Source organism: Excalfactoria chinensis, chromosome 1 (genome assembly GCF_039878825.1).
Source record: "Excalfactoria chinensis isolate bCotChi1 chromosome 1, bCotChi1.hap2, whole genome shotgun sequence".
NCBI classification, from domain to species: Eukaryota; Metazoa; Chordata; class Aves; order Galliformes; family Phasianidae; genus Excalfactoria; species Excalfactoria chinensis.
The window spans coordinates 61,732,475-61,746,212 of NC_092825.1; the positions used below are offsets into that span (position 1 = coordinate 61,732,475).

At 44.0% G+C, this 13,738-nt stretch overlaps 1 protein-coding gene across 1 annotated transcript in view; it reads left to right on the plus strand.

Moving 5' to 3' along the window:
- The window catches only part of PDE3A (phosphodiesterase 3A), a 231,962-nt gene that overhangs the window by 945 nt on the left and 217,279 nt on the right, over positions 1-13,738 (plus strand). The window lies entirely within an intron of this gene.

Here is a 13,738-nt window from a genome sequence, read left to right on the forward strand (position 1 = left end):
GCGGGGAAAACTTTCTCGCCGGTCACGCAGCCTTATAAATGCGCACCTGAAAAAACGAGGGAAGAAACACACGGGCATCTTTACCGCACGGCTGCAGAGAGCCCTGCCGCGGGCACGAGTTCGGCAGAGTTGCCTGCCCGAAGCGCGCCCTTGTTTTTGGGGCTGTAGGGCTGAACCCCAACAGAGCTGTCCCCGGCCGGGTGTGCAGCCCTGTGCGGTGGTGCAAGGGGGAGACCCGGACAAAACTTTCTTTTCCAGTCGGTTTTGCAAAGGACTCTGTGAGCAGCGCTCACCTGGAGCTGCTGCCCCACACCAAAGGTTTCAGTGGGTCATTCGGTGGATGAGCGCTGCCGTCTTTTCTCGATAATGGCACTGAACCAAACGGTGAGGGTGGGTGGTTTGTTTCTGGACATGGTTTGGTTGCATCCCTCTGTGGTTGGTTCTGACATTTGCTAGCGGAGGGCCCGACAGCCTGATACACCTGAGGCTTATTTTACAACCAATGTACTTATTGATTTAGTGTTTCTGTTTAGATGAACCAAATATTGACCGCGGCGTCCCAGCAAATACGGTGTGAAAAAATAGAAGTTGGAATTAGTTCTGACTCTGTTTTCTCACAAACCGTGAGAGGAGGGGATGAGAATGATTGGTAAATGCAATATGTAAGGCAAGGAATTAACACCGCTTCTCCTCAATGACGCTCAGCTTTTCTGGTGGCTTTTTACAGCAGGCACTTGTAATGTTTTAAATGCATTTCCATCCACTCTCACACTTCTCCAGTCCGTGTGTTTGAGTGTAACCATTTGGGGATGGGGCTCCCTGGTTGTGGTCACATCGTTCTCCCTGTGATGGGAGGCACTGGCACCATGGAGGGCTGCTGTGGACCCAAGGTGGTATCACACCTTTCTTGTGCTCCCTGTAGAGCAGTGCTGGCTGTGACCCCGTGCCAGGTTGATCTGCTGGGTGCTGGTGCTGCTCTGTGCACCCGCTGAAGAATTTTGGCAAATTCTGCTTTCTTTTGTTCTCGCTCGGTATTAATCAATAGCAAGATCTGGTGTCGCCTGCGTCACTGCGTGGTTTGAAATGGATCACTACTTCCACGGCTAGGGAGAGTTTTTCTCTCGTCTTTAAGAGCGTTTTGTCCTTATGTGAATGGACTTCCTCAATAAGTGTGGCAGCGCGGAGGAACAGAGACCCCGGATCTTGGGGAAGTGCTGTGGGCAGTGGGGCTCTCCCAGCAAACAGCACGTCTGTTTGTAGCCAAACATCATCTCCCTGCAGACTTACAGAAACCATAGGTAAATGTTTCTCTTTTGGACAGCTTTTAAATATAACTTGTTAAAAATAGAGAGGAGGGCTTGACAAGCCAGAGCGGGCTTGCCCTTACCCCGGACATTAGAAACCATGCCCTGGGCCCAAAGGCACTTGGTGGTGTGTCCAAGAGCCACCACCCATCTCTATCAGGAAATGGATCTGTGTCGTTGCACTGAAACGTCTGTGCACAGCTGCTGGGTAACTGTAGGAGAGGTTTTAGAGGTGCTTCCCATCTCTGCCCATGTATGCTTTCCCATTGCTGAGCCCTTAAACTTTTACTTTCCCCCCCTCCCTGTTTGCTTCTGTGAATAGGAGAGTCTGCAAAAGTTGGAGCTTTCTCCAACTGAACTGAGTTTTGTTTGGTCACACATATTTCGGTTACATTCTGATTTTTTTCCCCACTAGAACACAAATGTGGATTTCTTTGGCCTTGTGATACAAAGAGCCGTACCAGGTCTCACAAAACGACATCACAGAGAGGTGCATCAATACGATTAAGAGTACATAAGCTGTGTTCAAGCCGCTCATAGGAATAGCTGCACGTGCGTGTCACTGTATATTACTCAGTCTGCTGAAACATCTCATCTGAATCGCTTGTCAGTTCCAAAAGGAACTGAGAAAGTTTAATTAAGAGAAACACCGCTGCTACCGATGCACACGCTTACACTCAGAACCTTCTTTTCTTTCTAAAGGAGCTCTTAACAAGTTCTGATTTCATTCTTGTTGGGGGCTCATTTTGATGCCTTCTCTCCCTCCACTCCAGCCCGTTCCCTGGATGAAAGGTTCCGTGCTGCCATGTGTGTATTTCCCATTCCCAGCCCTCTCCTGCCTGCAGCTGAGCGCTGCTCTGATGGTTCTGCCGGCACTGCTGAGGATGTGCAGCTCCTGCAGGGCTCAACTCAGCTCACCCAGCTCAGAGCAGGGAGAAATTGTGAATGGGTGAGAATGAGACAGACAATGAATGAATGAATGAGCAAGTTCTGTTTTTTTTTTTTTTTCCCGGCAGATGCACAAGCAGCTTTCAGAGCTTCTTCAGGTTTTTGCAGATGTTTTTACAGAGTGGTCTGTGCCTTGATGTTTACAGCCTTGTATGGCCGTTGTATTCTGGAGGCTAATAAGCAGTGCTGGTGCCACCTGCCCTGCCATCAACCAGCAGCTGTGGGAGCCTGGCCTGACCGTGCTGGTGGCAGTGGAGGTGGCCCTGCCTGTCCTCATGGAAAGCCTCCATGAGCCGTGAGCTCCTTATCACAGGTCTGGGAGACAGTGCTGTGACAGTTTGCATGGTCAGAGATGGCGTTCCAGCAATAAGATCAGGGAAGTGGATGAGAAAAAGAAATGGATTTGTTAGATTTTTTTTTTTTTTTAATTTATTTATTTTTTATTTATTTATTTATTTTTTAAGGAGAAATGAAGCCTTTATCCATTCTTCTCATTGTTTTGACAGTGGGAGCTCTGTCAGTGCAAGGAACATAACACTTCCCCCCTCTCCCCTCTTTCCTGGCTCTCTGATATACCCGTCTCTTATAACCAATGCTTAGTGCTGCATATCCTGCCCCTTGGCATGGGGGGTAGGGTTGGTCTGCGTGCAACACACTCAGATTTTAACCACTGGAGAATTAAAAACAGCTAAATGTGGACACTTCCTGATGCACGTCTCCTATTAGACATGGGGTTTATTAACCTCCTTCTTCTAATATGTGTTACTGAGCTGTAATTACTCTAATAAGATTTACCGCCGGTACTGTTGGGGTCACCAGAAGCTGCATAACACTGCATAGCTGTCACCCAGTGACTGCTGTAACCCAGCTGGCTGTGATCTCTACGTAAGGCTCCAGGAGGAATCACGCTGTGATTCCAGATGTTTCATATATACATTACATACATATTTATTTATTTGTTTATTGCACGGTTTTGTTTAGGCAAACCCACCTATGTGGTTTTTTACTCTTTCAACCTCACAAAAATAATTAAAGAAACTGCTGATTGAACTCTCACAATAGACAGAAATAGAGTTCTGACCCAATCGGATGAATCCAGAAATGGATTGGCCAAAAAAAAGTGAAGTCCAGCAGTGACTTTCAGCTCTTTCTGCACGGTGTGAAAACACGGAGCTGTGGGACTGACTGAAAGCCATCCTGTGTGTGCCGGCCATCGTGTTAATTAAATAAACAGCCCAACAGTGACCTGTGTGTGTGAGAGAGGTGTTCTGCGGAGCTTCCTGGGGCTGGAGGGGAAAGCAGTGCTTTTGGAGGAAGGAGAGGGCTGCTGCAATGAAAGCGTTGGGCGAGGGGCAGTGATTTGTGTAGGTAGAGATGTGCAGCTTAGAGCAGATGGGGGAATAAAGGTGAAAACTCAGAGAGCAAAGTGAGAGCTGCTCTTTGGAGTCCCCTCTCAGCATTGAGCACTGCAGCTTTGGACCCGTTTTTCAGGTTTTGGGTTGTGTGTGTGTGTTTTTTGCTGTGAGCCCTGCCCGGAGTGCAGCCGGATCATCAGCATCGGATCATGGATCTGTGAAGAGAAGGGAAAAGGTACAGCAAACAGGAAGATTAAAAACTCCGTGTCTGCCCAGGTGGGGAGATGTATCGGTGTTTGTATCAGTGTTTTCCTCTTTCATCTGAATCCGGGAGACGAAATGAGACGGGCCGAGGAAGGGCCGCTCTCTCCCGCTGCCCTCCCGCCGCAAGCCGCATCGCGGGCTGGGCCGGGCCGTGGCCGCACCGCTCCCCTAGGGGGCACGCGAGCCCCTGCGCGGCCCCGGCAGCGCTAAAATCTGTCCGTGGTACTTAACGGAATGGCTTTTTCTTCTTTTTTTTACTTTTCCTTCCCCGACCCCCCCCCCCCTTTTTTTTCTCTCCCCCCCCCACCCCCCACCCCCCACCCCTCACATATCCACGTGATTATAACTGCTTTGCTATTTTTCTTTTTCTTTTTCCTTTTCTTTTTCTTTTTCTTTTTCTTTTTCTTTTTCTTTTTCTTTTTCTTTTTCTTTTTCTTTTTCTTTTTCTTTTTCTTTTTCTTTTTCTTTTTCTTTTTCTTTTTCTTTTTCTTTTTTTTTTCCTTTTCCTTTTCTTTTACTTTTTCTTCTTTTTCTTCTTTTTCTTCTTCTTTTTCTTCTTCTCTTTCTTCTTTTTCTTTTTGAAAGTCTTTGAAACTTTCGTTTAGGCTTTTGGAAGTCTTCTTACAAAGCCACGTGAGTAACTGGAAATCCTGGTGCAGAGAGGATGCGAAGAATCTGCAAGAACAGAAGTCACCGTTGCTTAATGTATGGTGGCATCTCACAGTTCTTTGTCTGTACAGGTGTTTATTAATAAATAAAACTGGAAATGCTATGCAAAGAGATGCTGATGGAACAGCACTGTTATTCTGGTCTTTTTGTCCTTCTGCATGCAGAAGGCAGCCCTGTGGTCCTGGTGCCACCCTACGGTGCTGCCAAACAGAAGGTGAAATAGAGCCTGCAGGAAAGATATCGGCTGTGCGAGTTTGGCTGGTGACTTTGCATTGTTACTTCTGAAACCCACCAGGAAAAAGTCTTTGTGTCAGCTGGCAGCGTTGGGCAGTGAGAAACTGTGTGTGTGTGTGTCTTGACTACTTCACCTATTTATATGTATATATACACATATACATTTATGTATATATGTATATGTAAAACTCTATATTTAAGTTCAGTAACTAAAAACTGATTAACCTTTGGTTAACCATTCCTCTTTGGGTGGCTAAATATTTCTCTTAGAAACACCTTAAGTCTGACTAAGAGCTGTGTAAGGTATTACTGCATCAGTGTCTATTGGAAAGCTGTAGAACTTGTCATTTTCTGAGGATCGATTCACTGATAGCTGTTGGATTTCTGTTGTTTTCTTCTTTTGGTTTAACTAAACATGTGTACTAGAATAACCTGATGGGCTCCAGCTTCCTCAGTGTAAAAGCATCAAAACTGTAGGGAAATGGTGTAACTTAACTTTAAAACTGAATGTTGCTTATTCGGAGTGGCATCTTTCTAGCTGCTGTTTGTTCACGAGCTTGCTCGTGAAATGAAATCCATATGGAAAGGTGTGAGTGTTTGAATGCCAAAGGTTAACCATTTTTTTTGAGTTCCTGCACTTAAAGAGTTCCAGCAGGGTGATTATATTTTCATACATCTCTGTCTGCTGGAGCTGCACCCATGGCACCAGCAAGAACCAGAGCTTTTCCTTACCCCAAAGAACAGACACTTCTGCTTGTCTCTTGCACTTGCTTTTCATAGAATCATAGAATCATTTTGCTATAGTTTTAAATAAACCAAGGGGTGTTTGTGATCAGTGTTGTGGAGCACAGGCAGAACACTGTTGTATATTGTAACCTAAGTTGAGTGCAAGTAGAGATTTTCAGCAAAAAAACAAACCTCAAATCAACCTTAAAATGCAGCAGCAGTGATGTCGCTGGGATGGCAGTCTGCAAAGAGACCCTCAGGAGCACTGCTTGTGTATCTGACCAGCAGGAAAAGAAGGAACATGGGAAGGATGAGGTAGCAGCTGAGAAGCTGCTTCTGAGCAATGTGTTTTTCTACTTCTAATCCAGGTAGACCAGCCCAAACTTTGCATAGCCTGAAGAATAAAACAGTACCTCGTCTGTTTTTGTCTATTAGATGTCACTTCAGATGACAGCTAGAAAGGTGCAAACCTCTGCAGAAGAGCAGATCCAAAAGGGCTGCACAATCACCTTTTATGTGTTATCCCTCCCGTTACTGCATGACTTGAAGTACTTTTAGTAGGAGATTTTTGTTTTTTCTTATCATAGCCTGATAAAGCTCACCTGTTATGTCCATTTCTGTGTTGGGGAGCCTGAAATCCTTGTCCGGACATTCACCAGGTGAGCAGCAAAAAGTGGTAGATGCTGGTGAAGTTCTAAGATGTATTTCTTTTTGATTTTAGTAGCAATGTTGGCAACGGGTCGCAATTGAAAATGCGTGATTGCTGTATCTTGCACTGATAAGGAATTTCATTGTGTTTGGGTAAATTTATAGTTGTAAGGTAACAAATTGGATGTTTGAATCTGCAAATGCGGTTGTAACAATGCGGAGCTGTAGCTCCGCATCTCACTCGTGTGAGACAGTGAACACCTTTAATTCCTCATGGAGACTTGGAGGCTGCTCAGGAGTATTTTATTTTATTTATTTATTATTTTGTAGCAGATAGCTATTCATTTTGTCTTCTTAAAGGATGAAATTCAAAACGACTGTTGGTTGTGCTGCTTGGATTGTCATCTGAGATCTTGTGTCTTATTTTTGTGTGTGCACGTACATGCATATTCAGAAATCATACCTTTATGTGTACATATTCATATACAGGTGTGTGTGTAAATGTAGAATCACTGAAGCATAGAATCATTAAGGTTGGAAAAGACTTCTGAGATCATCTAGTCCCACCAGCAGCCCACCACTACCATACCCACCTGCCATGTCCCTTAGTGCTATATCCACATGTTTGTTCTGGATAAATGTCCAGGAATGGTGACTGCACCACCTCCTTAAGCAGCCTGTTCTAATGTATCACTGCTCTTAGGAGAAATGTTTCCTAATATCCAGCATGAACCTCCCCTGGCACAACATGAGGCCATTCCCTCTTGTCCTACTGCTGTTACCTGGGAGAAGAGGCTGACCCCAACCTCAATACAACCTCCTTCCAGGGAACTGTAGAGTGCAATGAGTTCTCCCCTGAGCTATTCTCCATACTGAACAATTTCAGTGCTCCCAGCTACTCCTCATTAGACCTGTGCTGCAGATCCTTTTCCAGCTTCTCAGAATAGTACATATTCAAATTAGAAATGGAACGATCATGGGGTTTTTTGGTCATTTTTTCCTCTGGTGTTTCCCAAGAGCAATTGTTACGGTATCATATGGGGATGGCACTGTTTGTCTTCGAGAGTACAGTCTGCAGACTAAGTTACATATGACACCATCCTTCCCAGATATTTAACAGTGATTTCTGATGTCACAGGTAGGCATGTTTTTAGTACCGCACCCTCTGTAACCACCGCTTGACTTTTGATAGTTTTAACTTTCTCTCTTTTTTTTCCAACCTGCTAATTTTTTCCTTTTTTTGCTGCTAAGCGCTTCAGTGGTGACTTCGGTAAGTGCACGCATACTTACGTGCTCTAAGTGCATACATTCCAATATGACAGCTGAACTTGGTGCTGCAGCTTAGTTCTAAAGGCGCCTGGCACTAGGTGCTTGCTTTATATGGTGCCTTTGGTACCTAGCCTGGCTTACCACTAATTTTGGCCGTGACGTGGGGCTGAGAGCTGGCCAGACGTGAGCAACTGATAAGCTCTCCACGCTGCCAGAGCCAGCGATGTTCTCATGGGCATAAATGGGAGCTTGTTCAGTGTGGAGCTCTGCCTGGTCAGAAGTGCGATAAGAGCAGCTGAAATAAATAGGAGACTTAAATTTTTGCAGATAAGAATGATGATCTTCAGCTGGCAATACTTGTTCTGTTCTGTATAATGAATATATTACTGCTGCAGCATACCTAGTTTCAAAGCAGCTGTCAACTGATTAGCATTTGTTATTTATTAAGACGGCTCTGAAAATGAGTGGCAGAAATGCCACCTCTGTAGACTTTATTCCCAGAGATTCACTGTTTCTGTCGACTTCTAAATTCTTTAGGAGGTCAAACGTTGCAACATAATTCTTACTCCATTACTGGCTTTTATTTTAAGCTTAATTCATATGCATGGTTCATTCTTAAATGCAGTCCTAATTGTCTACTGATTTCATAAAAAGCTCAAATGAATAAACATCTCTTACTGCAGGATTTGGTGCTTTGCAGCCTGCATGTCTGTGAGGAGCTGAGTGGTGAAGAGGACTCAGCCAGAGGCTCAGGGATTAGAGGGGGCATGAAGGTGGAAGGGGAACCTTACCCTTCCCAGTGAAAGTTCTCTGCTTAGATGTGCAGAGCTCTTTTGTTTCCATAACTCCCAGGAGCATGCAGGTCTAAAACTAGGGGTATGCAGCTGGATTGCTTTGTTTCAGACAGTGCTGGCTGTGTCCTGGTCTTGCTACAGTCTGCCCCGAGAAACCGCTCAGTGGCAAATAGAAATATCGTCTGTGTTGAACTGATATTGAAAACTGCCTTCTGGGTTGCAGAAAACAACATGCTCATTCTTACTGAGCTTGCCGTCTTTGTGTCGAGCAGTGTAATAGAGGAGCATATGATGATAGTGCAACAATTCGATGGGTCGGGGTGCCAGCACTTCAGCACATAGTCAAGCTTAAATTCCACTTGAGGATCCAAGCCTGTTGTTTCCTCTTGGCAAGGCACCTTTGGAGTCAGAGCCAGCTAATAGGAAATACACAGCACTGGGGCTTAGCTGAAATTTAGGACATCCAAACCGAGCTTTCTGGGTACGTGTGATGTGGTGAGAGAGAGATGGCAAAACCAAACATTTTTAAGTGAAGCGGTGAAGAAAGATTGTTCATCTCCTTCCTCTTAAATCTATCCAATCTTTATTTCACATTTCTTTTCTCATGTGCCTGCTGAATCAATCTAGTCCCAAAATGTGGGATGTTCTTCTTCTGATTAGATGGAAGGTAATGATTTGGGGGCAGAATTGACCATGAGGCAGATTCATTATTTTTTGTTCAGTAAAAAATAACTGTAGGAAGAATCCCATAGCTTTGATACCCACATGCTCTGAGTTAGCAGCTTACTTAGTGCCACTCTTCTGAGATGCGATGAGTGGTTCAGTGTTGCATTTTAAGATAGGAATGGTTGCCATCAATGAGCTGAGTGTTCCTTTCTTATTCTCTGTCTTACAGTCCAGGAAATCTGAAATCTATCCCCCTACATTCAAAACAGGCCAAAAAAAGTGAAGGGTGGGCTTTGGACACTCAGTTCTGCTTACATGTGTAAGTAAGGAAGCCAAGTTAGACTTGCTTCAGAGTGTGACTGCTGCCCATGAAACATTAACATCTTGCCTGTTGATAGCTTTTCCTTAGCTCATCTCACCGCTTTCCTTTCAATCGGATTCTAGAGCAAGGGGCAAGTTATCTTGTTCTAAGAAATGCAAAGGCTTGAATTCAAGAATCCTTTGATGCCTTGTCAGAAACTTCCATACAATGATGACGGATGTGCTCTGGTTATAATATTTGATATGAGTGTGAAGGGCATGTAAATAAATAGAAGGAGAGTTAAAGAAAAAAAAAAAAAGGCACTTTCAGTGCTATAATTTCTAAGTGTTATGTGATGTCTGACTTAAGAATGTATATTCATTTGAAAAAGATGTTTGAAAGTTTCCCATTTGCTAGCACCAAATCAAGAAATGCATTCAGTTGATTACCACTCTTACTTTCTTGTTTAACCTCTCCTCCTCTTTATGGAATCTCTTAATTTTAACACTGCTCTTTTTTAGTGCTTTCCATACACAGTAGTGGCCTTTCACCTTTATGGGACTGTTTGTTCTGAGTGATGGCTGAAGCGATAGCACGGCTCCTGTGACATCAGAAACATTTTTGTTGGCAGTTGTTCCTGATGAAAGACTCTGTAATCTGACAGTGGTGAAGATGACTAAGTAGAGACAGATTTATGTGGAAATCTTATTAATACCCATAAAAGACAGAATGAAGGCATAAGAAATTTGGCTCCGAAAGAGCAACCAAAAAATGCTCTGTTCTTAGAAGCATTTGGCACAGCTCCATCATGCCTTTTGTGGGAACTGGCTCTTTGTCTGGCCTAATCTCAATTCATTTTTTTCCTCCTTTTAAAGATTACTGAAAACTTCCACTTTTCCCTAACTTTCTCACAGTAGAATGAAATTAATTTTCACTTTGGTAAGGCACAAATCAGTTAATTATTTCAAAGACAGTGCAAAACAGATGTCTTTTTTTGTTTCTTAGCAAAGATTTAAGAGTTGCCTTGCTGTGATATCTTCCACCAAATGTCCCAAGATGTTGTATGTTGCTTTCATAATTAAGGCGATTTACAAGGGATATTGTTCAGCTACAGAATGTGATGGCTGGAAAGAAACTGCATCATGGATGGGAAATCATAATTCATGTCCTTGGTGCTTGGATCTGAACTTACGCTGACTCTGAGATCTGAATTTCATAGCGGAGGTTCATCTGTTTATAATGGGTTTTGTGGTTCCAAACCTTATAGTAGGTGGCTCTAGTTTTGTCACTCTGGGACTTAATTGAGCAATGCTTGTTTGTATATATTCATTTTAGCCAGTCTATAGCTCTGGGACCCTCACTGGCTCCCCTGCCGCTGGTAGCAACGCTCCCAAGAAGAGTGCCCTGCGTGGCACAATCAGCAGACTTATTTCACGTTTGCTGTTGACAGCACAAGTCCCTCTATCATACTGTTGAAAGAAATCCTCCTACAGCCTTTAATTCATTCAGCCTGCTGTGTGGTGTGTACTGAAATGTGTGTGCAGTAAGAGAAGAGCAAGTCCAGGGCCAGCAGTCAGCTGAAAGGTTCTTCCTAGTGGTTTTGATACTGGCCTGGGAAGATCCCTGTGATGCTTGGTGTATGCTGAGCTACATGGGCTTGTCTGTGTAGCTACAGTGGGGTTTCCACTTAAAATTATTATTCTCAATTTTTACTATAATGCATAGTACATTCAGACAAAAATCTGTTATAAACAAAATACCTGAATGTGTTCTTTGCATGTGGGTAGAGCTTTTCATTGTGGAAGTGGTTTCTAATATTCTGAACATTATTTCTTCCCAATTCCTGTTGCATATGGAATTGAAACAATTCCTGGTTTCCTTTAAATTATTTCTTTAATGAGCTAGACATGTAATTAGGCAAGACATTTTGTTTTAGATCTTTAAGTGATCCATGTGCCAGTGAGCATCTTGTACTTTTTCCGTATGTGTATTATTTTTCCCAATGAGAACAGTATGCCAAGCTCACTCTTGATGTGAGCACATACTGATTAGAAATAGGAAGCAAAAACGTAGCTCTCAGGGCTGGCTTATGAGCAAGATCTTTGTCTTTATTTACTTCTACATCTTAAATGCATGTAAATTTTTGTTCTGCTCTTAGCACTTCCCTTGATGTTATAACCCTTTCAGAGGAATAACGCAACAGGAAAAGTAAGGAGAAAACGGGAAGGAATCACTGTTTGGGTGAGAAAATCATTTGTATTTTACAAAAATCTTTTCCATGAGCTGCTGCTTATGGAGCTGGAGAGACAGCTCGTCTTTGGTCTCTTTCCTTCATCTGGTGACAGTATGAGGGGTACATCTTTGCCCCACCACTGGTGGGATTGATATCCCGCAGATGATGGAGGTTCATATCTGAAGTCCCAGGGCTGTGCTCCTATGATGGTAGCACTTGCCATGATGCTCTTCGGGTTCCTAAGACGGCGTAGTTCTTCTTCATTAACTATTGGTAAAAATTCTGAAATGTCATCATCACCTGTCTTCTACTTCTGTTTTTGCTTCTTTTGTGTCACCTTGGAGAGCAGAAGTGCTACAAGAAAAGACACTTTGTTGGGCCAGTAGGTTTTAAGTTGCTTTTTCAGATGCTCCTGAATAGAGCTGCCAGTATTGAGATCTCCTTTGATGTTTAATACCAAGTGTTGAATTGGTGTTCCCCTCTGCTGGTTTTATGTAGCGTTTTTACAGTTCTCCTCACCTTTAGCAAGCCCTACATACTTCTGGCCTAACCTTGTGTGGTTCATCTTGTGTTCAGACTATGTTGAACTTGGTGAGCAGTGAGAATGAACCTGCAGATAGACTCATCTCATGTCAGATTTATTATTAAACATGGTTGTGGAAAAGCTGTAGAAGTTAGGCTTAGTTCTTGTTGTCCCAGGGGCAGGGGTGAGAGGTGAGGCACTTAAGTTGTGAACTCTTTTTTAATATTGAGCTACTCCAAGTTGAAGGGCTGCAGTGCTTCTCTTTAGGTTGCCAGGAAGCTGAACTCTTCTCGAATGAGCTCCATCTTGTTGGCCAACATTGAGGCAATTAAAATACCACATTAAGGGAGTTGAAGAATCAGTGCCATATTCTTCATTTGTCACATCTAATCTTCCATCCTTCAAATGTGTGACTTGCCTGAGACTGGCTAGCTTCATGCTCAGCAAAATGAGCCTGTTGAGGAATTTGAATTATACTTATTTTGAAGGGAAACATGTTTCTCAGTCTCCCCTTGCCTGCCACAGAGGCCAAATGCATCGCATCCGGTGTCCGCTGGAAGTCCAGAGTTCCCCCTGAATTCTTCTCGTACTTGACAGCTCCTCCCTGCTTTGTATATACAAACAACATTCTTTGAGGGGACTGGAGAGGGTGGAAATGGCTACAAACAAAACCCAGATCTTTTCTGATATGTCGGAAGATACCAGAAAAGAATAGTGTGCTCTGCGTCTGCTGGTAGTTGACTTCTTTTTCATCCTGCTTATTTTGTAACAAAGGAGGATTGGTTTGGATGTTGGGGAAAGCCTTTCTAGCAGTAATGGTAGTAAAGCACAAAGGAAATTTCATGTGTACGTGAGAGGCTTTTCTTAAAATAAACCTTTGGATATTCTTCCATGCAGATCTGGATGCCTGTTTTTTCTTAGGCCAGTGTTCCCAGAAAATAAACAGAGAGTTTCATGCCTCTGCTGCTTTACCCGTCCCTGATTCAGGAGCTGCTGTGCTGTTTGGTTTGCATTATCAAGTTGTGATTGGTGGCAGAGTTTTGTTTACTTTTCTTTTTTCTTCCCTTTCAGTGGTAGCTTTGGGTCCCAGGTAGGCTTCTCACTGCTCTTTGTTTTGGCCGAGCTACAGGTTGATTTATGAAGCTCGCTTGTTAGCTCAGTGCCTCTGTGGCTGCCAGCAGAGCACTGTGTGGTGTGAGTGAGATGGAGTGGCCGGGACCTGGGTAAGAGACGGAAGTCTGAAGGACGTGACAAAGCACCAAGGGCCAGGTCTTTCTGTCTTTGCTTACGTCAGCTAGCAGAGCTCTAGTCAGGGGAGAGCTTGCACGTGAGGAAGTGCCTGGGGATATGTTCAGGTCAAGTACAGCACGTTCAAGGTGTGACACCCCTCCACCCCACCTAGCAGTTCTTGCATGGTTGGTTTTTTGTATGCCTGCTTGTCACTCCATATTGGGTTGTTTCTTTTTATTATCTCTTTTTTTTCCTTTTCTTTCTCTCTTTCTTTGATTATTTTTTTCCCCTCGTTCATTCTCCTCTCCTCTCTTTTCCCCTCCCTCCCCTCTCCCTCTCCCTCTCCCTCTCCCTCTCCCTCTCCCTCTCCCTCTCCCTCTCCCTCTCCCTCTCCCTCTCCCTCTCCCTCTCCCTCTCCCTCTCCCTCTCCCTCTTCTTTCTTTCCCCTTCCCTTCCCTTCCCTTCCCTTCCCTTCCCTTCCCTTCCCTTCCCTTCCCTTCCCTTCCCTTCCCTTCCCTTCCCTTCCCTTCCCTTCCCTTCCCTTCCCTCCCTCAGGAGGAGAAGGAACTCCCTG